Source organism: Cervus elaphus, chromosome 9, assembly GCF_910594005.1.
Source record: "Cervus elaphus chromosome 9, mCerEla1.1, whole genome shotgun sequence".
Classification (NCBI taxonomy): domain Eukaryota; kingdom Metazoa; phylum Chordata; class Mammalia; order Artiodactyla; family Cervidae; genus Cervus; species Cervus elaphus.
Genome location: NC_057823.1, coordinates 79,990,155 through 80,016,979, shown reverse-complemented (window position 1 = coordinate 80,016,979; position 26,825 = coordinate 79,990,155). Strand labels below are relative to the sequence as shown.

At 40.9% G+C, this 26,825-nt stretch overlaps 1 protein-coding gene across 1 annotated transcript in view; it reads right to left on the bottom strand.

The window, feature by feature from the left end:
- Positions 1 to 26,825, bottom strand: part of TENM2 (teneurin transmembrane protein 2) — a 1,355,200-nt gene that overhangs the window by 555,192 nt on the left and 773,183 nt on the right. The gene's annotated exons all lie outside the window — the stretch shown is intronic.

The window sequence follows — 26,825 nt, the reverse complement described above, 5'->3', positions numbered from 1 at the left end:
AAATCGAGATTGTCCTAATCCTTAATCTTTCAGAATAAAGCCCAGGGTACAAACCTCTGGTTGACCTCTCTCAGGTGCCATTCATGAGTCCCTGGCCCCAGTTACTGAGGCTAAAGGGTAGTTTTTATCTTGGCATTATCCCAATTGTGTTTGCAGAGGTAAGATAGGGATCAAGTAGGACGTGGAATAGAAAAGAAATAAGAGCAATGCATGGCATTGTTTCTCAAAGATTGGCTGAGCTGAGGAATAAAGCCACCGGCAATAGAAACGGGAAATCCAAGCAGAAGGAGAATTGAAGTTATATAGAAAGGGAGATTGAAGGGAAGTAGAGTCAACAAAATGTCAATTGACTGAACAATCCAAAGCAGACAAGAGAAGGATTCCGTCAGCTGTGGGTGTGACCAAAGTTTTCCAAGTTCCATTCAGTGTATTTCAGAAGCTGAAATGCAAATGACCTTGAACTTCTGAGATCACAATGATTTGCACAAGTTTCTCCTTTTCTGTCCCTGTAACCCTATGTGATGGAATAAACAAAGAGACAGTACTAAAGCCGGAAAGCAAAGATACATATTTGAGTCACTGGCGACTCAGAAAGGGGGATTTTTTGGGCAATGGGGCAGTGAATGAAAATGGGAGAAACCTATGCATGTCCAAGCAAATGCAGCTACCATCCTGTGTTTGAAATGCAATGAGAAAGAGGGCAGACGTCTAGACCAGAACACCTCACTGGTGAAACAAGGCAGAAACCCCTGCATCTATTAACCATCCTAAGATTTTATTCTAGCAGCATCATAGCAAGTTTTCACAAAGTGGAACGACGATCATTTTTAAGAGACAGAAGGGTAGAAGAGGGTTACCAAAAGTTACTTATTGCACTTTCCTGGACTTTTACACTGGAGGGAGCAAAAAAAAAAAAATTTCCATGTTTCAACTCTGTCATTTCACTGCTTAAGAAAATGTCTCAATTAAGCCCTCAGAGGAAAGAACAGAAAACATCAGTGAGACAGGGTGGAAAGTAGTCTTTTATGGGGTTTCTTCAGTTATCTATTCTGAGCTTTGGGGCAGAGTGGGGAAAAGGGCTAAGTTTTGACTATTACATTTGCAGAACTATGGTCTTTCTTACTGTCTCAACCACCATAACCCCCAAACTCATCATGACCAAGTAGGTGGAGATGGATGGAAGTCAAGAGTGGCTCCCAGTCAAAGAGATGGGAATCCGGAGTGTTGGCCAGCTTTTTCCTATTCAGAAAGTTATTTAAAATTGCTTAAAAGAGGTTATTTGGGAAGCACCCTGGGGTAGAGACTTTGCCTCCCCAGGTCTCCGACTTGCGGCACAGAACTGGAATCCCACTAAGGAAACTACAGGGGAGACTTTGGATTCCTGCTTTCTCTTCCCAAGCCTTTGAGAAAGAATTACTGAAGGTCACTGCTCTTAGTCAAACACACTAGCTAGAAGGAAAATTTCCATTCTGGTCTGCTTTTCACAGAATCACAGACTGACTCAGTGATTCCAAGCCCTTCATTTTGTAGGTTAAAGAACTGAGGCCCAGAAATAGACAAGCCCCAAATGACAGAGCTCACCTGTGCCCCCCAGCCCCTAGGACACCACCTCTGGTCTGCTGGCTGTAATGCCACCCTTCTTTTTCTGCCCAAGGGAACCTAGGTGGGAGCCTGTGACCATCACAAGGAATAACCTTAACTCATTTAAATGTAATGTTTATATACATTATTCTCAGATTTCTCCACTTTACTATGAACCAGTTTCCTGTGTAAAATATAATTCTGCTTATCTCATTCATCCCTATAATCTGAAGTGTGCCGCTTCCCCCCACCCCCCCCGCCCCCGGCAAGTTCACATGTTGAAGTTCTAATTCCCCAGTACTAGAGAATGTGACTATAACTGGGAATGGGCCTTTTCAGAGGTGATTAAGTTAAATTGAAGCCACCAGGATGGGCCCTAATCCAATCTTACAGGTGTCTTTATAGGAAGAGGAAATTTGCACACACACACACACAGGTGCACACACAGAGGTAAAGACACAGGGAGAGAGCAAGCCAAGGAGAGAGGTGTCCGGAGAAACCAAACCTGCCAACACCTTGACCTTCGACCTCCAGGCTCCAGAACTGTGAGAAGTAAATTTCCATCGTCTAAGCCACCCTGTGATATTTTATTATGTCAGCCCTACTGAACTAACACAATCCCTTCACTAGATACTGAGCTGCTGCTAAGTCGCTTCAGTTGTGTCTGACTCTGTGCGACCCCAGAGATGGCAGCCCACCAGGCTCCCCCGTCCCTGGGATTCTCCAGGTGAGAAAAGTGAACATGAAGTTGCTCAGTTGTGTCCGACCCTCCGCGACCCCATGGACTGCAGCCTACCAGGCTCCTCTGCCCATGGGATTTTCCAGGCAAGAGTACTGGAGTGGGTTGCCATTGCCTTCTCCGAGATACTGAGCACTTCCTGCCAAATCTGTTCAAAGCATCAGGGTTATAACAGTGAAGAATCCATGTTTTGTTATGCCTTCGTGGGAATTACAGTCTTGCAAGAGTGAAAGACATCAAATAAATTAGGTTACTAATAATTACTTAGCTAGAGTGGCAGTAAGTTTAAAAGAAAATTGCCTAGCATAAGTCGTCACTCTCCTAGGAAGTAAGAGGGAGTCAAAAGCAGGAAAAAGCAGGTACCACCTAACTAACGTAAGCTCAAGTACTATGTGTCACTTTGTGTTCTAACAGCCTCTAATGCTACTTTCTTATTTGATAAAACAATTAGAACGTCCCCTAGCCTGAAATGTCCACCAACGCAATGTCATTGCATTGCCAGACGAGAAGTGCTCACGCACAGCAACCTGAGTTCTGAGTTACAAACAAAATTAAGAATAAAACCAAGCAAGTAACACAACAAGAAAGAAAAGCAAACGGGAGCTAGACATTCAGAATACAAGAGTGGATCAACCATATCAGCCATGACTACTGGAGCCCGGCCTGGGTTCCCTTTGACCTCAGAGGGATATGGATCAGCTGAGTGCCCCCAACAGACTGTCTGGCAAAGCACCCCGTGGATCAGAGGCAGCCCTATTCATTCTTGTGAGGTCTCTCCTCAGCAGAGGCCCCACCTTGTCTTACATCGTGTGTCCTAAAGTGATAGGTAGAACCAGGGTAGGGCAGGGGCAATCTCATCTGGTGTCTACTAAATGCCGCCAGTGGTCCTTTTGCAGGGGCAGCGCTACATCAAGAGCCCAGAACAATCCCTGAATTCCTGCAGCCATGACTGCCAAGCTCTTAATTACGTGGAGGATCCATGGATCATCTGGCTGCCTCTTGCCCACGTGTCTGGACTCCCTGCCAGGACTATAGACCACCCAAGGGCTGCACACCCCACAAAGACTGGACCCTCAGCAGGAACACATTAAATACGTGTAGAGTTAAAATGAAGGAGAAGATTGCCTGCAACTGGCAGCTTCCCAGCTGAGTTCTATCTTCCTGGGAGGTATCAGCATGGACCTTCCGATATGGCAGCCAAACAGTTAAGCCTCTGCCAGAAGACAGATTTTGGACTCCTGGGCTGGGGCACTGGCTCAGTAGCCGGCGGCGCTCGGTGACAGGCATGTTCTGATCAGAGGAGAGCCGTTCCCACCTCCCAGGGAAACTTGTTGATGAGCAGTCTGCCCCTGTAGGAACCATGGAACCTTAGCAGGGGCTCATCGGATGAGCCTGGCGTCCGGAAGGACCATCATTTTAGACTCGTCCATTTAAAATGCTTTGACATGCGGGCTCTTGCAACTGGCTAAGTACCCAGAGGTGAACTAATGAACTTAAAAATAGGACATGATGGGGAGTGACAGGAGTTGTCTTTCTGGAAGGCAGAAAGAGCTGAACTAGAATCCCAGGTGTGACAGGGACGGTTTCTATGGCCTTGGGCAACTCTCATCAACTCAGTTTCATTTTCCATACCATTCAGCAGGGAGGCTAGTGCTTCTCTGCAGCCAGGTCGACCCAAGGCTTAACCAGCCTGGTCCCTGTGGCTGGGGAAGGCGGGCTTCCTCGCTGGCATTCCACAGCGGGGCTGCTCCAGCCCCTCCTTAGGGCTCCCTGCTTCCTCAAGTTCTCTTTGGGGCAACTTCTCCTGGAAGTATGCATGTCAGGAAGCATTTCCTTTCCTCTAATGCCTCCCTGCAGCACCCCCAGCGTTTCTGTCCTGGCCTGATGCTGCAGAGGTCCTACGTGACTGGCTGTTAATCCAACACATTTATTGGAGCAGAATTTTTAAGGTTTTCTAACAGGTTTACATTTTCTCAGAGGAGACAGTCTTTTACCGAGACCTTAAACACCTTAACCCGAAGAAATGAGAGATATAGATACTGGCTGGACAAAATAGGCATCTGGATATCTATCTACCTACCCACCCATCTACCCACCCAACTATCTACCCACCCACCCATCTACCTACCTACCCACTGACCCACCCTCCTACCTACCGATCTATATTGCATTTCTGTCTCCTTTAAAATCATGGACTAGAGGCAGATGGCTCTTTTGTGTTCAGATTCCTTTTGGTTAGAAGCAGGAATAGACATTTCTAAGTTCCTTCGGTAACATCAAATTTATAAAACTTCCTTTTTTTTCCTCTTTCCCCACTAGATGGTAAGTAACATGCATAGGGTCTCAATCTTAATCCCTGCATGGCACTTATTTAGGTGTCCAGTGAATAACTGATGAATTGATAAGGACGGCTCTCTGAACTTTCTTGGTCAACAGTTCTCATATTGTGCCCAACTCTTTCTAAACAATCTGCTAAGTATTTCAATAAAAGGTTTTGTTTACCAAGTTGCATTTATTTAGTATTGATTTTCTAACTGAAAGAAAACTCACTGATTTTCTAACCAAAAGCAATTTGACATTTTAGTAGCTTAAATCAAGAAGGGTGCTCTTTCTGTTAGGCTTTGTGAAATAATGACATGACCTTAGGCGCCCCTAGGTAGTTTTGTTCACATGTAAATTTTGAGACTCCAAAGTGGGAATTGGTGGGTGAGATTATTATTGCAAGTTAACCATAATTTTCAGACACACTGGATGTGGCTGCCTGACATACCACAGTATGATTGCAGTGGACTTTCAAAGCAATAGTATTTTGTTATTATTCTTTCTCTTTATACATTAATGTTTGTTGTCTCCATAAGACTCCAAAGAGAGCCAGATGCACCATGGATATAACTGGTTAGTTTGTCTACATGACACTAAACATCCAGATGCTTGGATAATTTGGAGACCCTGTTTGACCGGAATATTCAATTTTCACTGAGATAGGCTAATGCCATTTAGACCAAAACAAAGCAAGTGAGTTTCCTGCCAGTTTTGAAGGATAAAGATTGGGTGTGTGCACTGTGGAAACAGGCAGTTAAAACAGAGGGAGGGTAGGAGGGAGGGAGGGAGAATGAACAGAATTGATTTTTGTAATCACCTCTGCTGTGTGGATCTTCTCTGCCCTACAAAAGAGGGCAGTAGGTCAAGCTCAGTGTTTAATTGCCCCTGTATTCTTAAGGGTGCAGTACAGATTATGCTAATCATTCCACTTAAATAATTCAGACCACATTACTGAAAGCTGCAGAGTCACTCTGAATAATGCAGACAGAAGACACTGAGAAACTATGGAAATCCTATGAGTGGTACCTGTTTGGCAGAAGGATGAAATGAGGGAATAGAGCATTCTTTCCTTTAACCAGTCACATTTCTAGGAACCATAATTATTGATATTATTGACTGACATTTATGAACCACTGTTATTGATATTTATAGCATGTGATCCTTTTGCTTTCATTTTAGATTTTACTGCTTGCTCACATTTACTGCTGGAAGGACTATTTCTCATGCCATTTTATACAGGGCATTCAAGACAGGACACAGATCCTCTTATGTGAGTCCTCACAAGTTAGTCCTACCAAATCTCAAAGATGACATGTCAAATTAGATATGATAAATAAGAACCATGAGCAGAACCCCAAAGGGCCATGGATACTGTTCATGCCCTTTTCAGCAAAGGGGCCAGCTGCATTTTTGTTTGGTATTGTAATTTGTCCATCCTAAAGGAAATCAAGCCTGAATATTCACTAGAAGGACTGATGATGAAGCTGAAGCTCCAATACTTTGGCCACCTGATGCAAAGAGCTGACTCATTGCTGGGAAAGGTTGAAGGCAGGGGGAGAAGGGGGTGGCAGAGGGCGAGATAGTTGGATGGCAACAGCAAACTCCGGGAGTCAGTGAAGGACCGGAAAGTCTGGCATGCTATAGTCCATGGGGTCACAAAGAGTCAGATGCAAACTTAGTGACTGAAAAACAGTTGTAATTTGTTCCCCACAAGTGTTTCCTAAATTATGGAAAACCTGCAAAGCTCACTAGGACACAGTAGAAACATCATCTCTCCAGACAGGATACCAAGGGTGGGGCAGTCTAACTACTGTTAGAAGTGAGACAAGCTAGAGCAATCGAGTTATCACTCCCACCTTGTTAGGTGTGAGATGTGACCTTGGACTTCTGCCTCTCTGAACCTTAATTTCCTCACATATAAAACGGAAGGATGATTCCTTTGCTGCATTCTGAGGACATCATGTATATGGAGTAACCGGCACAAACACTGTTAAAATGTGGTGGCCACTTTTGTTAAGATTTGCTGGGATTCTTGTTGATCACCTGGGAAGTGAAGAGTGAGGTAATGACTTTGAAAATCTGGATAGTGTTCTGGTCTTCAGCAGAAAACCATAGGACATTTTTTTTTTTTTTTTACAAAATGTGCTAATGTTAGCAGCTGTGTGTGTAAACATATGTAAGTCAGATTATCCTCTTGTTAAAAACTAGGCTTCAGAAGTTAGGAGACAGACATTCCAATTCAAGCCTTTCCTCTCTTTGCGCGATTTCAGGAGAGCCTCTTAACTCCTCTGTATCATAGTTTTCTTATATGTAAAACAGAAACTTGGAATAGAGGTGGTGGCATGCTGGTGCTGACTATTATGGACTCACGGGATCCAATTACTAGTATCTCTTTCTAATCCCACATTCAGTATCACATTGGCAACTTGAAATTTGGCCATGGTGAGAATGTTCACACCATGGAAATCAAATTGGCAAATGCTATAGACCAACCTCAACTCATGCACCCAGAGACTGTTGTTAACCATTTACCAGCACAGCATTGACAAGACATTCTATTAGAAAGATCCACATTTAGCTCCTTGATCTTATACTACGTTTGTATGGCTTGCACTTTCATAGCAGGTGATCAAAACCAAAAATGGCAGATTGAGTAGCTTCACCAGTGAGTATCTTTTGACTGAGAGCCATGGAAAACCCAATGATCTTGAATAATAAAGAAAAAGAATTTAGAAAAGAGTCCAGAAATAGGACAGGCTTCAGAGAGGGTTTAATTCAAAGGTTCGGAACTTGGCTCACATTTCTTTGAGATTCTTTTAGCTCTTCCCTTTTTTGGAGGATCCACTTTATCTTCAGGCTGGCTTCTCTCTTAGCAGCTAAAACTGGAGGCAGCCATTTCTGTCCTCACATCTTTACACCCTACTGATTCACTCTGAGCTGTTTCATGTCCTGGTTCTCATTAAGAGTCCTGAGAGGCTCTCTGGTCAGGCCAGCTTAGGTCAATGACCACGTGGCTAGAAGGATAGACTCGACTGGCAGGCTTAGTCTATATCTTGGCTTCCTCTCCTGTACCCCAAAGGAGACACTGGCACAGTTGGCAAGGGGGTGACAAAATTTGTTTGTTGCTGAAGGTTAGGGGAGTAATACACAGACGTCCACCTCTGTGTGGGAACATGCCTTTCTCTTTGACACTACCAAGCTAGTTTGAAGAATCAAATTGAGGAGATGCGGGGGTTAAAGAAAACAGAAGAATTTGTCATTTTCCCTTTCTACTCCAGAAAAACATTTCCTGATGGGAAAATAAGACTCCAGTGTCAAAAAATTCAAACCCGTGCAGAGTCTTCACTACAGACCGAGCACCGTACACGTCACTCCTTAATGAAAAGTGAAAAGTTGACATTGTTAATGTGTTCAGTTACCCGCAAGCTTATACAGCCCGAAATGAACAAGGAAGCATCTTCCATTTCAAGGCTGCAGATTTCAGTACCACTTTGTCACATTTGGCACATCTACAGCCTGTTTGTGAATCGGAAAGATTGGTTCAGAGCTTCTCCACTCAATGATGGAATAACATTTTCTTGGAAACGTGAACCATGTCATCTATCTCTGTCAGAAAATCGTCCACACACAATAAAGTGAAGTGTCACTACATGTCACTAATGAGAAATTCTCTTGTCCTCCTCACCCTTCCAGCCAGGACACAATAAGAAACTGGCAGAAGAGGGTCTGACCAACAAACTCCAAAAGCTCAACTGAAATTCAAAAGAGCAAACTGTCAGCCATTTGGCAGCAAGAAAAAAAAATTCTTATCTTTGAAGTTTTCTTGAAAACAATAATGTATTCAGTTCTTTTTTCCCTCCATAACTGATCTTAAATCACATCACGTTGACACAACAAGACCCTGAGTGTACATTTTACACTTTCCAAAGCCTCCGATGCACTTAAGTTTTATCTAATGGACATTACATTCACATGGGACACATTACTCTCTGGACAGTTTTTTTAAAAATTAAGAGAAATCTAATTAAAATAAGCACATACACAGTAATGGCTTAGTAATTTTTTTACACATCCTGCTTCTGGCAGTTCTCCTAGGTGCTGACAGTGACCATCGGAGGAAAACTAAATACAAAAATACCTCATCTATCTGGAATTCAGCTGTCTTACAATATTGTGGATCCAGAGCTCACTTTCAAAAGAAGAAGCAAATTTTAAAATTGACCTCTTTGCAGTCAAAATAGATGTCACAAAATCCACGTCTTTGCTGGGTTGTCATTACTCAGGCAAGTCAAGTCCTCATTCATATCCTGCTTAATCTTGATTTGCACATATTACTATTATGCATGCTATCAAATTTCCAAACCTGAACAAACTAGACATAGGCACTTAGAAAAGAGAAGGGGAGACACTGAAGCCAGAAATGCAGGAGCAAAAGTGGAAAATGACATTTATTCATTTAACAAATACTTAATGAGCACCTATTATTTGCCAGGCACTGTGACAAGCTAACAGCATCAAGGCAACACATGAGAGAGCAACATTATAAAATGAAAACAAAAAAGACATAAAACCTCATCAAAGTGCAACAGTTCAGGCAGGTTTAGGAGACCAGCAAAGAGTCACAAATATCTCAAAAACAGTTCTGAGAAACTGGATGTTTTAGCAACCACCCAGAGTCCATGAAAAGAGATTTAATTATACCAACAACATTCTAGGAAGGCAGAAGTCAGAAACAACATAATATACATATTTTCAAATGATGAAATAGGTCAATAAAAATATTTCATTATAAAGAAAATTAAACTACCAAGAAGATGACATTTTTTCCTGAATATCTGGAGGGTTGAGATATACCCTATTCTAATCTCATCTGACCACTGGGAAGTTCAGAATAAGATAAAGATCAAAGAATAACCTGGTTGAGACCTCAAAAAGCTGGAAATGATCATGCACCTGATAGAAAAGGCATCCTCAGCACACAGACCAGAAAAATCTCCCTCAGCAGATGCCAGCTAATTTTAATTCCGTGGAATGCAAGAAACTCTAACAGAGGTAAACATCTTCCATGTTGTACAAAACTACTGATACAGTTAAAAACTGAACTGTCCCCCTTAGAACTGGCAAAAAAGAAAAAAAAAAATCTAGAGGGTAAAAACCCACCTTAGCTAGCCAGTATGGGGTTTTCATAGATGCTTTGATATTAAAAGGTTATTTGCATCTTCCAAAGGTGAAAACAAGCAGCTGCCTGCTCCCCTTCTGTATTTGAACATGAGGGTGTTTCTCTCAAAAGAATCCTTGCCTCCACAAAGAAATCAGATTGACTATGTTCAAACACTGTATGGATTGTCTTTTAACTGAGCAATTTTCGGTGAGAAATATTATGTTGAAACTGTTAGGTATCTAGACATAAACGTATACTTCTTATTCTGCTGTCCATGTTGCAGAAATTTAGTGGAGGGGAGGATAAACATAACAGCCAGTTGGGTAAATCCCTCTGGGGAAACATAAAAGTTTAGTCTATTAAGAAAGTTTATTTCACTAATTTTTGGTTCCAGCAATAAAGTAATCAGCTTCACAAGTGATTGGATTGACAAAATCAATTCTTTGAGTATTAATCACAATAGTCCACCAAACAAACCCCACACGTCTCTCTCTCTCTATGTGAACAATGTGCGTGTGCTCGGTAAGCTGTGCCCAATTCATTGCAACCCCAGGGACTGTAGCCCACCAGGGTTCTCCGTCCATTGAATTTTCCAGGCAAGAATACTGGAGCGGGTAGCCATTTCTTCCCACAACTCTTGTGTCTCCTACATTGATAGGCAGATTCTTTACCACTGAGTCACCTCGGAAGCCCCCAAGGTGAACAAAGAAAACTTGAAGAGATGAAACTCTCTGATGGTTTGGTTCCGGAACCATGGGGGTGGGGGGGGTGGGAGGGGGAGAAGAGCAGAAAGTCATGACTAAATGACTATCATTTAGTCATCACAAGAAGTGCTAGAAATTCTACAGGATCCACCACCTACAATGATTACTTTCAAAGGCCGGATGACACCCGGAACAGGTGTTGACAGAGAAATTCGAATGTGGGGCTCTTTTCTGGTTTGCAAAGCTAATGACTCACAAACAATATGCAGTAAGAAATGAGCTTAGAGCTCTAGAGTATTATTCATACCTTTGTCTTCACAGCCTCAGTCGAAAAGATCCCAACATCCTCGGCTGACCTCGATTCTGTAAATTGCATAAGTGACCAAAAATTCCCTTCCCTACAACTATTTGGAAACCACAAGATATTTTCATAAATAGGTTTCTGTAGTATGCTCCAATGAGAACATTTACACTGCAAGCCTAGAGTTACTAGCAGTTCCAGCTGAGGGCTGTTGAGAAGATGACAGATTTTAGGACTTTTGTATGGCAAGGGTTATTGTAAGCAGTATAGATTTTAAGAAATTAAGGGAATGCAATGCATGCTATCAAAAGCAGAAAGATGTCTTTATAATCTCAAAATCCTTTTCTAAATGGAAAACTATCTCAAAAAGAATAAAATGAAATCTCCAAATATTTCTCTATGTACCCACAGCATGGTGGCAGACATATCATGTGGCCCTTTTATGGCCAGCCAGAAAATGACCTTCACATAGGAAAAATGTTCTGAGTGTAATTTCCTACAAACTGCTAAATTTAAAATTCTGTTACTAAACAAAACCTACTTCTGACAAACGGAAAAGAAAATCCAACAGATTCAAAAACAGGGCAAAACAAAATGGTCATAAACCTTCCCTCAGGCCTTAGACAGTCATTATGACTTTACCAGGACCATTTTCTAAGCTACAAGAGAAAATTGATTGTTTAAACAATATTATTTAACAATCTCCTGTTAATTGACATTTCCCAGTTGTTGGGTTCACCCAATTACATTAGCCTTTAAACAGCCAGCACACTTCCATAATTTTTAATAAAAATGGCCATTTTGCAAGGTTTAACTTGCTAAATAAGGGTATTAATTTCAATAAAGCAATTAGCACATTTACATAATTTGATATTGTTATTTTAATGGAACACAAGAGCTTTAAAAAGCAGTTTCTAATACAGGAAGAACAGTGGCCTATTCACATGCAAAAACTAAACTTTAGCTCCCTGATTAAAAGTTAATAATAATAGCTCTTTATATTTTAGAAGTAAGTGAAATTAGAGAGTTAAGGACTTGGAAGCCTAACATCTAGACAAGGAGCCAACAGGGGAGAGGAAATGGGGAGAAGGAAATCTCTTTTAGGAATTTAAATGGCTACTTAGAGGTGAAAATCATGCCTGGGTTTTCAATGGTGCTTTTGTGAGGGAGGAGTTTGGTGAATGTGAAGTACTGTGGAGGACGTTTGGTTAGGGTACTAGGGCAAGGCAACACAAAGTAAAGAGAAGAAAGTAGGACTGTCACGGTAAAGATGCTACCAATTTTGGGTATTTGTTGAAACGGCAAGTATCTGCCTTCTTGATAAGCGTGCCCACATTTGAACATGAGAAGTGTCTCTTTCTGACAATGACCTGGCAGTATCACAAGGTCAGATTAGCCTGGACTGCATAGATTTTGTTTGGACCTCTTCCTCAGTGTCAAGGCCTGGGCATTTCCAGGAGTCCTTGTGATTCCCACCCACACTGGTCCATGAGCTCACTGTTGTTGGAGGAAGTGGCGGGTGGTCAGAAGACAAATAAGGCTGTAGATTAAACACACAATGAACCACACTCTCTCTCAGACACTCCACTTAATATTAGGAAAACTCATCTAATGCTTGTGCGCAGGCAAGGCTGAGAATCCTTGACTAAAGCAAGGGAGGAAGGGAGGGGAGGTAGCTAGTCTTTCTTGGCTTCTCTGAGATAACTCTTGCCAAAAACAAGGAGTATGGAATAAACTGGAGTGGAGAAAAAAATTTTTAAAAATATACACAGCATGTGCAAGGAGCCTCCATCATAGCAATGGCTCTGGTTTCCTCTAGTCAACTCAGCCTCCTCCTTTTTAAGTAAAGAAAGTCAGACATTCAGTCATGTCTGACTCTTTGCGACCCCATGGACTGTAACTCACTAGGCTCCTCTAGCCATGGGATTCTCCAGGCAAGAACACTGGAGTGGGTTGCTATTCCCTTCTCCAGGAGATCTTCCCCACCCGGGGATCAAACCTAGGTCTCTGGCACTGCAGGCAGATGCTCTACCATCTGAGGCACCAGGGAAGTAAACTAGGTTTGAAATTGTTACCTTGCATGTTACCTAGAGCCATAATGTTAACACAGCCTAAAACTAAAGCCCAGATAAGCTAAGTGACATGCCCAGGGCCTCAAAGAAGGTTCCCAATGAGAAGTGAATATGCACCATAATTTTTAGCACAATATGTGTTCATGCAGTGTTCAATGAATCCTGATTTGAACCTTGTCTGGTGATGTTGAAAACTCTAGAAATCAGGGTGGATATGAACAAGCACATACCTACACTACCAGTGTTGAGAGTCTGGAGGGTTCAGGATGGTGACACAGGAAGATCCTGAACTTTCTCCCACAAGCACAATGGATCTACATCTACACAAGGAACAACTCCTATGGAAAGGGGCCTGAAAACTGGATAAACAGGGCTTCTACAACAAGTGGAAAAAGGACAGCATTGAGACAGGTAGAAGAGGCAGAGATACAGTCCTGCCAAGGAAAAAAACCAGACCCGTCATGATGATTCACAGCCAGTAGGTGTCACAAATGAATGGATTTTTCCTTCTGGAACATTAGAGTTCCACACCAGGCACCTAAACCCTTAGAGCCTGCACAGGAGAAATGAGCCCCCTAAACACCTCGCCTTGAAACCTAATGAGGAATATCTCCAGGAAAATAGAACTATAGAACTACAGGGAACAGAAAAGCTGCTCTTAAAGGGCTTGTGTGCATACTTATTTGACCTGAAAATGTGCAGAAACACCTGACTGAGAAGCACAAAGACCATAGGTGAAGGGGCCTATTTACTAATCTTGAAGCATCTACTGGCAAGGCAGGAACCAGGTGGGATGTGCCCCAAGGACTGAGACACTGGGAGCCATTAGTCTACCTTGCTGCTGCTGGCAGGTATTGTTTTGGCATTCTCCCTCAAAGGTATTAGTGCCCTGCAGAAAGCCCTGCCCATCTTTGCACCTCAACTGGGCCTCACAGCTGGGGAAATGATAGTCCCACCCGTGAGCATGCTATAGAAGTTACAGTCGGGCCCCACAGCCAGTCCCAGAGACCAAACCCAATCAATTCTAGTGTTGCACATCAGCCATTACCCTTGCCCAGCAAGAGGGCACCCCTTGAGCACTTGGCTCTGGTAGCCAGGTGGGATTGCTCTTCTGAGTCCCACAAAACATTTCCTAAATATGGCCACTTCTTCAAGTCTAGGAGAAAGAGCTGATTTACCTAATACACAGAAACAAACACAGAGTTAGGCAAAAATAAAGAAAAATGGAGTATGGTTTAATCAAAAGAACAACACAAGACCTCCAAAAGAGAACTAAAAGAAATGGAGATAAGCAATCTACCTGATAGAATTCAAAATTATGGTCATAAATTGCTCACTGAACTTGGGAGAGTAACGGATGAAGCCAGTGAAACTTCAACCAAGAAAGAGACGATATAAAAAAGAAGTTATAACTAAATTGAAAAATACACTAGAAGGGTTCAGCAGCAGACTGGATGAGCTGAAAGATAAAAAAGAAAAGGGGACTCAGATCATCAAGGGGAAAATTTTTAAAAAAAGATTAAAGATACTCTTAAGGCACACTGGGGACACCAAGCAGGACAACAATCACACTATAGGGTTCCCAGGATGAAAAGAGAGAGAGGATGAGCCAGAAAAACTATTTTCAAGAAAAAGGGGCTAAAAACTTGCCTAATCTGGGGACGAAAACAAACATCTAGGTCCAGGAAGCCCAGAGAGTTCCAAATATGATGAACCCAAAGAGACACACATTAAGACACATATAATTAAAGTGGAAGTTAAGAATAAAGAGAGCAACTTGTTACATACAAGGGTAACCCTGGAAGACTTTCAGTAGATTTTTTCAGCAGAAACTCTACAGGCCAGAAAGGAGTGACACGGCATATTAAAAACGCTAAAAGGAAGAAAAACTTTCAACCAAAAATTCTCTTCCCAGCAAGCTTATCATTCAGAATTGAAGGAGAAAGAGTTTCCAGATAAGCAAAAGCTAAAAGAGTTCATCACCATTAGACCAGCCCTACAAGAAATATTAAAGGGATTTTTTAGCTGAAAAGAAATGGCACTAATTAGTAATAAAACATACAATAGCAAAAATTTCATTGGAAAAGGTAAATATATAAAAGCAGTGGATCAGTCACTTACAAGGCAATCATGAGGTTAAAACAACAGCAGTAAAAACAATTAACACTACAATAATCAGTTAACAGATGCATAAAATAAGATGTAAAATATGTAAAAGCATAAAACATTTGGGGGGTAAAAAGATAAAACATCAGAGTGTGTTCAAATTTAAGTTGCTACCAACTTAAAACAAGCTACTAATTACATATGTGAACCTCACGGTCACCACAAATAAAAGACAATAAAAACAAAAGAAAACCTGAAAGCAATCTAAACATAACAATAAAGGAAACCGCCAAAACACAAGGGAAGAGAGAAAGAAGAACAGAGGAATTACCAAACAGGCAGAAAACAATGAATAAAATGGCAATATGCACCTACCTATCAATAATTAATTTAAATGTAAATGGGTATATAAAGCAAACAGTAATATACTTAAAGGGAAAAATTGAAAGAGATACAATAATAGGAGACATTAACACCACACTTACATCAATGGATAGACCATCCAGACAGAAAATCAATAAGGAAACATCAGACTTAAATGACATATTAGACTAGATTAATAGATATATGCAATATATTCCATCTCAGGCAGCAGGATACACATTCTTTCCTCAAGTAAACATAGAACATTTTCCAGGATACATCAAATGTTAGGTCACAAAAAAGTCTCAAATTTAAGAAGACTGAAATTATATCAAACATCTTATTTGACCACAATGATATGAAACTAAAAATTGCAAGAAAAAATGTGAAAACCCACAAAAACATAAATATCACATGCTACTGAACAACAAATGGGTCATGGAGAAAATAAAAGGAGAAATTTTAAAAATACCTAGAGATAAACGAAAACCCAGCTTAGGAGATGCAGCAAAGGTAATTCTAACAGGGAAGCTCACAGCAATACAGGTCTACCTTAAACAAAAAAATCTTCCCACTCCAAATCTGTGCATACACGCTCAGTTGCTCAGGTCAGCTGTGTCTGACTCTTTGTGACCCTGCCTGCCAGGCTTCTCTGTCCTTGGAATTTTCCAGGCAAAAATACTGGAATGGGTTGCCATTTCCTATACCCCAAATCTACTTTACACTTACTAGAAAAAGAATAAACGAAGCCCAAAATTAGTAGAGGAAAGAAATACAAAAACCACTGCAGAAAAAGTCTAAAACACAATGGAAAAGTTCAGTGAAACTAAGAACTGGTTCCTTTAAAAGATAAACTTGACAAATCTTTAGCTAGACTAACCATGAATAAAGAGAGGATACAAATTAAATCTGAAATAAAAGAGAAGTTACAACTGATAAAACAAATACAAAGAATTCTGAGAAACTACCAGTATAAACCAAAAAATTGGACAACCTAGAAGAAACATATAAATTCCTATGGCTAATTCATCTAAGAATACTAAAGAAATAAAAAATCTGAATAGAAGGATTATTACAAAGGAGATTCAATTCAGTTCATTCACTCAGTCGTGTCTGACTCTTTGCAACCCCATGAACCACAGTATGCCAGGGCTCCCTGTCCATCACAAACTCCCGGAGTCCACCCAAACCCATGTCCATTGGATGGTGATGCCATCCAACCATCTCATCCTCTGTCGTCCCCTTCTCCTCTGCCCTCAATCTTTCCCAGCATCAGGGTCTTTTCAAATGAGCAGCTCTTCGCATCAGGTGGCCAAAGTATTGGAGTTTCAGCCTCAACATCAGTCCTTCCAATGAACACCCAGGACTGATCTCCTTTAGGATGGACTAGAGGTCCAAGGGACTTGCAGTCCAAGGGACTCTCAAGAGTCTTCTCCAACACCACAGTTCAAAAGCATCAATTCTTTGGTGCTCAGCTTTCTTTATAGTCCAACTCTCATATCCATACATGACCAATGGAAAAACCATAGCCTTGACTAGACAGACCTTTGTTGGCAAAGTAATGTCTCTGCTTTTTAATATGCTGTCTAGGTTGGTCATAACTTTCCTTCCAAGGAGTAAGCGTCTTTTAATTTCATGGCTGCAATCACCATCTGCAATGATTTTGGAGCCCCAAAATTAAAGTCAGCCACTGTTTCCCCATCTATTTGCCATGAAGCGATGGGACTGGATGGGATGATCTTAGTTTTCTGAATGTTTAGTTCTAAGCCAACTTTTTCACTCTCCTCTTTCACTTTCATCAAGAGACTCTTTAGTTCCTCTTCACTTTCTGCCATAAGGGTGGTGTCATCTGCATATCTGAGGTTATTGATATTTCTCCTGGCAATCTTGATTCCAGCTTGTGCTTCCTCCAGCCCAGCATTTGGGTCAGTAATAAAAAAATTCCCCAACAAGCAAAGTCCAACACCAAGTAGCTTCAGTAGAGAATTCTACCAAATATTCAAAGATTTAATGCTTATCATTTTCAAACACTTCCAGAAATTTGAAGAGGAGGGAGATCTTTGATACAAATTTTGTGTAACTAGCATTATCCTCCCTGATAACAAAACCAGAAAAGGATACCACAAAATAAAAGAAAAAGAAGCCAGTATCCTTGATGAATATAGATGCAAAATTGCTCAACAAACTATTAACAAACTGAATCTAACAACATATTAATGTGATCATACATCCTGAATATACCAGGATGCAAGGATGATTCAATGAATGCAAATCAGTATAATATATCACATTAACAAAATTAAGGATAAAAAATATTAAAAGCATTTGACAAAATTCAAATCTACTCTCAAGAAAGTGGGTATAGAGGGTACATACAACAACACAATAAAGGCCATCTATGAAAAACAGTTAATATCATACTCAATTGTGAAAGCAGAAAGTTTTTCCTTTAAGATCAGTAACAAGTCAAATATGCCTCCTCTATTATTTTTATTCAAAATAGTACTGGAAATCCTAGCCACAGAAATTAGGCAAGAAAAAGAAAGAAAAGGCATCCAGATTGGAAAGGTAGAGGTAAAATCGACACTATTTGCAGAGGACATGATACTATATATAGAAAATCCAAAAGACTTCACCCCAAAACTGCTAGAACTAATAAACAAATTCCGTAAGGTCACAGAATACAAAAATAAAGATACAGAAATACTTGGTGCTTCTATACACAAACAGCAAACTATCAGAAACAGAAATTAAGAAAACAATTCCATTTACAATTGCATCAAAAAGAATAAAATATCTAGGAATAAATTTAATGAAAGAGGTGAAAACTATGCTGAAAGTTATAAAGATACCGATGAAAGAAATTAGAGAGGACGCAAATAGGAAAAATGTTCCATGCTCATGGATTGGAATAATTAATAGTTAAAATATCCAGAGTACCTAAAGCAATCTATAGGCTCAAAGCAATACCTGTCAGCATTTTAAAGGCATATTCACAGAACTAGAACAAATAATTCTAAAATTGGCATGGAACCACAGAACACCCTGAATAGCCGAAACAATCTTGAGAAAGAACAAAACTGGAGGTATCACGCTCCCTGATTGCAAAGTATACTATAAATATATACTAATTGAAACAGTAGAGTATTGGCACAGAAATAGACACACTGATCAATGGAACAGAACTGAGCCCAGAAATAAATCCACTCATTTATAACAATGGATGACTAGGGTACAAAGAATATACCACAGAAAAAGGATAATCTCTTCAATAAATGGTGCTGGAAAGACCAATCAGCAATGTGCAAAACAATGAAACTAGACCACTACCGTGAGTCATATAAAAAGTAACTCGAAAATGGATAAGACTTGACTATAAGACCTGAAATCATAAAATCCCTAAAACAAAACATAGGTAGAAACCTCACTCATTTCAATTTTAGCAGTGATTTTGTGGATCTGACTCTAAAAGCAAGGGAAACAAAAGCAAAAATAAACTAATGGGATTACATCAAACTAAAAAATTTTTGCACAGTGAAGGAAACCATCATCAAAACAAAAAGGCAGCCTACTTGAGGAGAGAAAATATTTTCAAATCTTATCTCCAATAAGGGGTTGATATCCAAAATACATAAAGAACTCACACAATAAACAACAAAAAAGAAACAATTTGATGGGCAGAGTATCATTTTTCCCAAGACAATATAAACATGGCCAACAGGTACATGAAGAAATGAACAGTGTCACTAAATATCAAGAAATGCAAACCAAAGCCATAATGTGGTATCACTTTGCACTTGTTAGAATGGCTAGCGTACAAAAGACTAGGAATAACAAATGTTGGAAAGAATGTGGAGACAGGGAACCCTTGTACACTGTGGTGGGAATATAAATTGGTACAGTCACTAAGGAGAACAATATGGAGCTTCTTCAAAAAATGAATAGAACTACCACACATGCGTGATAAGTCACTTCAGTCACATCCAACTCTGTGTGACCTTATGGACTGTAGCCCACCATGCTCCTCCATCCAAGGGGTTCTCTGGGAAAGAATACTAGAAAGGGTTGCCATGCCATTCTCCAGCCAATCGTCCCAATCTAGTGATTGAACCCAAGTCTCATGCTTCTTGCATAGGCAGGTAGGTTCTTTACCACGAGTGTCACCATATGACACGCTATTTCCACCTCCTGCTGTATGTCCAAAGAACATGGAAACACTAATTAGAAAAGATATATGAACTCTTATGCTCATTGCACCAATATTTCCAATAGACAAGATATGGAAACAACTTAAATGTCCATCAATGGATGAATGTATAAAGAAGTTGTGGAACATATACTCAATGGAATACTACTCATCCATGAAAAATGAAATTCTGTCATTTGTGACAACAAGGATGGACCTTGAGGTTATTAGGCTAAAAGAAATAAGTCAGACACACAAAAATATAATTATTGTATGGCTTCCCTTATATGTGGAATCTGAAAAAAAACTAAACAAATGAACAAACAAAATAAAAACAAGCGGAGTGATACAGAGAGCAAACTAGTAGTTACCAGAGGGGAAGGGAGTTGGGGTATATGTGAAATGAGTGAAGGGTGGTCAATTTCTGGTGACAGACGATCGCTAGACGTGTGGTAGTGTTCACTTGTAGCGTATACTGGCATCAAATCATCACGCTGTGTACCTGAAACTTAAATAAAATGAGTTGAGAGTCTCTGCCCTGTCCATCCATAGATAAACTGCAGATCTATGAAGTAGTCTTTGAAGTAGCTGGGACTCAATAGACGCTGGTGGGAGCCCTAACAAGATCTGCAAAAAACCATGTCAGAAATTAATGGAGTCATTACTGATTCAGCAAGCTTTACTTTGGGTAGACTCGGAGGCTTCATTTCAGTAACCATTTAAAATTTAAAACACACAAGTTTTGCATTTGCACTGCTGGGATTTTCTTCAATAAAACATATTTATTAACCTCTCATGAAGACTTATTCTTTCAATTAATTACTAACAATAGAAATTCAAAGCAATCAATTCTACAGGACAAAATTGAAAGCTAGGGGAGTTTAGGACCATTAGAGGCATCCACGGTTATTAGCAAGCCCTCGGAATGAAAGGCAGGCTCCTGACATATATTGCCAGAGTTTGCAATGGTTCTATTTTTAAAAGGAAGAAAAAAAAAAAAGAAAATAAGAAGTCCTGCTATTATTTATGAATACTGATATGATCAAATTGGATTTTTAGACTGTGGATCATGAAACCAGACTTCAAGTAGTAAAGAGTTTATCTACTGTGTGCTATGGTGCTTAATAGCTCAGCTGTGTCCACCTCTTTGCAAGCCCATGGACTGTAGCCCACCAGGCTCCTCTGTCCATGGGATTCTCCAGGCAAGAATACTGGAATGAGTTGCCATTCCCTCTCCAGAGGATCTTCCCGACCCAGAGATTGAACCCAGGTCTCCTGCATTGCAAGCGGATTCTTTACTGTATGAGCTACAGGGAAGTTCCTAGTCTTCAAGTAGTAAAGAGTTTATCTGTTAATATTGCTTTTTTCAGAGCCATGTGATTTACAGGTGCCTTTTAAATTCCAGGCTTCCCTGGTGGCTCAGATGGTAAAGAGTTTGCTTGCAGTGTGGGAGATCTGGGTTCAGTCCCTCGGTGGGAAGATCCCCTGGAGAAGGAAACGGCAACCACTCCAGTATTCTTGCCTGGAGAATCCCATGGACGGAGCAGCCTGGCAGACTACCACTACTACCTCCATGGGGTCACAAAGAGTCGGACATGACTGAACGACTTTCACTTTACTTCACTTTTAAATTCAAGAAGTGCTTCCTGGGTACTTTCTCTACGTCATGTGGTATGCCCAGCATTGGGGATTTAAAGAAGAAGCCCTTAGTCCTAGTGCCTGCAGCCATCAGCTAATGGTCCAGTATTAGGGCGAGACAGGCAGCAATGACAACCAACCACAGTGATTCTGAGACTGGCTTCCCAGGTGGCTCAGTGGTAAGAGAATCCTCTTGCCAATGCAGCACATGCACGCTCAGTCCCTGGGTCAGGAAGATGGGCTGCAGGAGGAAACGGCAACTGGTTCCAGTGTTCTTGCCTGGGAAAGCCCACGGATGAAGGAGCCTGGCGGGCTACAGTCCACAGGGTCACAAGGAGTCGGACATAACTGAGCACACACGTCCTGAGAGGACACCTAACTAGACACAGAAATAGGAAGGACATGAAATGCAGTCCATGGGAGATGACTTAATCTGGGACTTAAAGGATGAGTAGAAATTAGTTCGGTAAACACAGAGACATCACCGATTCAATGGACATGAACTTGGGCAAACTCTCGGAGGTGGTGAGGGACACAGAAGCCAGGCATGCTGGAGTCCATGGGGTTGCGAAGAGTTGGACACAACTTGGCGACTGAGCAACAAAAAGCAGAGAAGAATTTAGGTGGAGGAAGGGCATTTTAAAATGTGACAGCATGAGTAAGACAGAGCAAGGATTCTCTGAAGGAGAGGAAAGAATTTCAGGGTGATGGTAGGAAGCGGCAGGAGATACACTTAGAAAAATAAATAAGGGGCAAAAAACTAAAGACACCCCTGAACCACTCAGGGCACCGAGAAGCCAAGCAAAGATGTGAAAGCAGGGAGAAAAGGGGCATATTTGCATTTGAGAAGACCTCATTAGGAAGCTGCTGCAGAAATACAGGCGGGGAGGGTAGAGGCTGATAAGTGTATTTGTTGGGATAAAACAATTAAATGTACATTAGAGGTATTTAGCCTGTAAAATCCACACAACTTGGGCCTAATTAATAAACATTTAGAATGCAGCATAATATAGTCACCAGCATTAAGTATTTGTTGGGAGAACAAACAAATATGCCAATTAATGAAAACACTTTTTATTTAAAGATCTCCAAAGACCTTCAGATACTTTTTTGGTTCACACAGCCTATTAGGAAATACATATACCAGGGATTTTCTCATTATGTATTTTTCTTGAAGATATCCAAATCAAATTTTTTTTTAAAATAGCATGATTCATTTTGCACCATATCATGTGTGACATGATTGTCTTAAGTTAGGAGGAAATGCTTGAGCACATTTTGGATTAGAAAGTTAACAAATTTGGGGACTCCCCTGGTGGTTCAGTGGTTAAGTATCTACCTGCTAACGCAGGGGACACGGGCTCAATCCTGGTCCAGGATGATTTCACATGCTGCTGGGCAGCTGAGCTCACGCACCATCACTGCTGAGCCCACACTCTCTGAGCCCCTGCTCTACAAGAGAAGCTACCGCAGTGAGAAGTCTGAGCACCTCAATTAGAGAGTAGCCTCTGCTCCCAGAACTAGAGAAACCCTGTATGCAGCAAGGAAGACCCAGTGCAGACAAAAGTAAATAAATGAAACAATTTTTTAAAAGTTAACATATTTTAATAAGGATCAATTTTCTGTGCCTTTAATTAAAACCATGATTGATAATAAATGCAGTGTAGCACAAACACGCCAAATTACTAGAATATGCCCTTGTTTATGCCCTTTATTTTGATCAATGGCACAGAGCCAAAAAGGCAGTAGAATCTGCGTATTTATACCTCAGCGAGTGTGAACACTGAAATTTGCAACCTGTTTGGATACCACCTTTTACATTATATTCAAGTTCCTGCCTAGTGGGGTATAGATCTAATTTTCATCAATGAGGGCTTGTTTTCTTTCCGATTTACACATTCATCAAATATTTACTGAGCCCCAACTACGTGGCAGTTTTGCAGTTAAGTGCTAGGGACACAGTCATGAAGCAGTTAGTCATGGTCCCTGCTCTAGGAGCTAACTTCTTAGTAGAGCCAACAGAAACCAGAAAATATGCAGGCAAGTTCTATAAAAGAAATAAAGAGGGTGATGCATGGCAGCATACAGGGAGGACTATAAATAGGAGTGTCAGGAGGCTCCGTGAACAAGTAACATTTGCTTTCATTCATTCATGCACTCAGAGACATTTAGTGAGCACCTACTAAATGCTAGTTCTAGAAAGTATAGTGGTAATGAGTGAAGTGGGGAGATGTCCTGCATACATCTAGGGGATGACCACTGAGTCAGAGACAGCAAAGGTAGAGGTCTAGAGGTGGGAGAATATGTAGCACATTTGAGGGATGTGGAGAAATCTGAATGTGACAATGAGGAGGGGTGAGCTGAAGAAGGTGTCAAAGAAGTAACTGAGGCCGAATTGTGGAGGGCTTTTGAGGTCACCGTAAAGACCCCTGTGAAACTAGAGGCCCTTGGAAGGCTGGGAGCAGAGCAGTGACAGATGAGACTGTATCAAGTGCCCTCTGGTGGCTGTGCTGAGAACACAGGTACGGAGGAAAGGCCTGGAAGGAAGAGCATTGGGGGCAGGAGGAACAGCAGGTGCAAAGATCTAGAGATGCGACGACCTGACCCTTTCCAGAAACAGAAGCCCAACATGACCACAGAATAGTGATCAAGGGAAACAGTGGTCAAATCAGCCAGGACATGCGGATCTCACGCTAAATATAAAGAAAGTTGCAGGTACAAGAATCTTTTTACAATAGCAGCCATGCACCTTTGGCAAAAGCTCACCTTTTAATGCTTTTCTTTGCTTAGTTGGCATCAGCCAACAGTAGAACAGAAGAGTGTGGTTTCTAAGCACTGACTAAAAAAAATGCCTTAATTTTTAAAAAGCGTGCCAATAGAGTTATAATTACTGAACACACAACCTCATGTGTATTTAAATGACAGATGTAGTGATTACAGTGTTAAAGTCCTTCAGGGATAAAGAAATCTAATACCATCATTCTGGTTCCAAAGAGGGTTTTGTAGTTGGCTGCCTCATCATGCTCTCCCTCCCAACAAAATGCCTCATTTCTCCATGACTTGTCATATTGGAAACATCTGTTTTCTGAAATTTAGGAGAAAGAGCTAAGGTAAAAGTAGAAACACTTCTAAGAACTTGAATAAAAAAGTTGAGGAGTTTTTCAACTCTTCCTAATAAACCCCTTCTCCTCCTTTTTAATTTATAACAAGGACTCATGAGTGAATAAAGATACTTTCTTCCCACAGCTTTCATGGAAAATGAGTAAAACTTTATTCTGGCCACAGCCTCCCTCACATTTGAAAGCCTGGTTGCATTCGCTCAAAGAGTAGTTTATCCGGGATGGGTACATGGGTAGGGTTCAAATGATTCCTTTTACCAAATATTAACAGTGAATCATGCAGCCAGCCAGAGCCACATGCTTGCTGACACCAGAACTTGTCTGCGTGTATGAATCGCGCCTGAGGGAAGGCAGAAGTGACACAGCTGAGCTTCGCGGAGCCAGACACTCAGACCGGTTGGTGACATGGGTATTCACAGCCAGACATTGACAGGGGAGATGCTCCACCAACATCCACTCCTTACCGCCTGTCCTGGGACAAACCCTACTCAGCGTCTTCAGGAGTTCTATTTCTACAGCATGAGTGGGGAAGAAATGAAGCCAACAATTCCATGTCCAGGTTAATTTCATTTCATTTCAAAGCTGAAGAAGTAACGGCTTCATGTTTGTTTGTTTAAAGACACTTTGAAATATGCTTTTCCGAACTTTGAGCACTTTTCAGAATTCCTCTCAAATCATACCGGAAACAAAGCATGCTAGGTAGAAAATGAATTCCTATAGATGTTCACATCTTAATCCCCATAATTTGTGACTATGTTACCCTCCACGGCAAAAGGGATTTTGCAGATGAAATTAAGGACCTCGAGATGGGGAGATAGATGATCCTGGGTTAGCTAGGTGGGCTCCATCTAATCCATGTGTGTGTGTACTCAGTCGCTCAGTCATATCCAACTCTTTCACAAGCCCACAGACTGCAGCCCACCAGGCTCCTCTGTCCATGGAATTTCTTAGGCAAGAATTCTGGAGTGGGTTGCCATTTCCTTCTTCAGGAGTACTTCCCAAACCAGGGATTCAACTCACATCTCTTGTGTCTCCTACGCGGCAGGTGAATTCCCGCCCCCCCGCCTCACTGAGCTACCTGTGAAGCCCAATCCATGAATCCCTGTAAATGGAGAAATTTTCTTGGCTGTGTTGAGAGAGAAATGTGCCTAAGAGCAGGGTCAGAGACACACAGTGCTGGTAATCTTTGATGATGGAAGAAGGGGCATGAACCAAGGAATGTGGGCAGCCTCAAAAGGCTAGAAAAAGCAAGACTCAGACTCTCCCTTGGAAATTCCAGAAAGAAATACAACCCTTGTTTATCCCAGTGAAACTCATGTCAGACTTCTGACCTATAGAATCATCAGATAATAAATATGTGGTGTTTTAAATCATTTTTGTAGTACACTGCTATAGTAGCGATAGGAAAATGAATTCCTAAGTTTTTTAGTGGCATTAGATAAAAAATTAAACCATTCAAACCACTGAAAAAATTTTCAACATTCAAGTGATGTGTTACCTTCTTTTTTTTAAACCTGAGAAATGATGATAGCTGATTGTATTAACTGACTTTTCTGCAAATGGAAATGGGGATTAGGTATAACATCAAGCTAATGAATGATTGAAGGACAAAAGGTCCTAAGGCTTTTAATCCTTTAATACTATAGTAAGTAGGATCAAAGGAGAGATGAGATATAAGTTTTCTCCTAGAAAATTAAGTAATTGGGCTACTAGAAGGTAGGGATTTATTATGCTAAATACACATGCCTATTTCCTAATAAACTGCCATTTGTAACAGATTACTGTAGATTTCATTACAGCACAACACACACCCAACTTCCTCTCCTGCAAAGCTCCTTCCAGGTCCTCTTTGGAGGGGTGCATATTACATTCACGTAACTAAGGGAACTTAAAGCTTCCGTATAACATGTAAACAATAATCAATTCCTCCCTTCTTCCTCTGGGCTTCTATTTCACTCAAAAGCTCTGATGTCAGCCCAACACCTCCATTTAAATTATGTCCTCGCACTCAGCCAGGGAGTATACATTATCCGGGCTCTCTCCTGAATACATCTTCTAAGAAGATGCACTGAAATAAATAAATGCAATATTTCAGAGTGAAAAAATGCAAGGGGATGGAATCCGTTTTACAAACAAAGCAATCAGATGTGAGCATCTGCTGTAACTACTCACTTATAACAGGGGTGGGGAGAATCACTTAAGTATCAACAATAAATTCAGTTCAACAAACACAGTGAGTGCGTATAAGGGAAGCGGCTGTATTAGCATCTTGGCACACTGAGGAGACATTAGACTTTTGTCATTCTTAACTGCTAGAAATAGTATGAGGGGACTATGGACTAGAATATTCTTAGCTTCTTCTCGGCCTGAGCCATCGAGATGACGTATTCTGTCAGGAAGCAATCTTTTGTTCAAATGCATGGCTAGGTTTTGTGTTTGGTTGTGTGTGTTTAAACAATTTAAGGTCAACCTTGTCTACTTTTTTTTTTCCCAAGTAGATACTGTGGAGTAATTAACATGAAATACTAGGTTA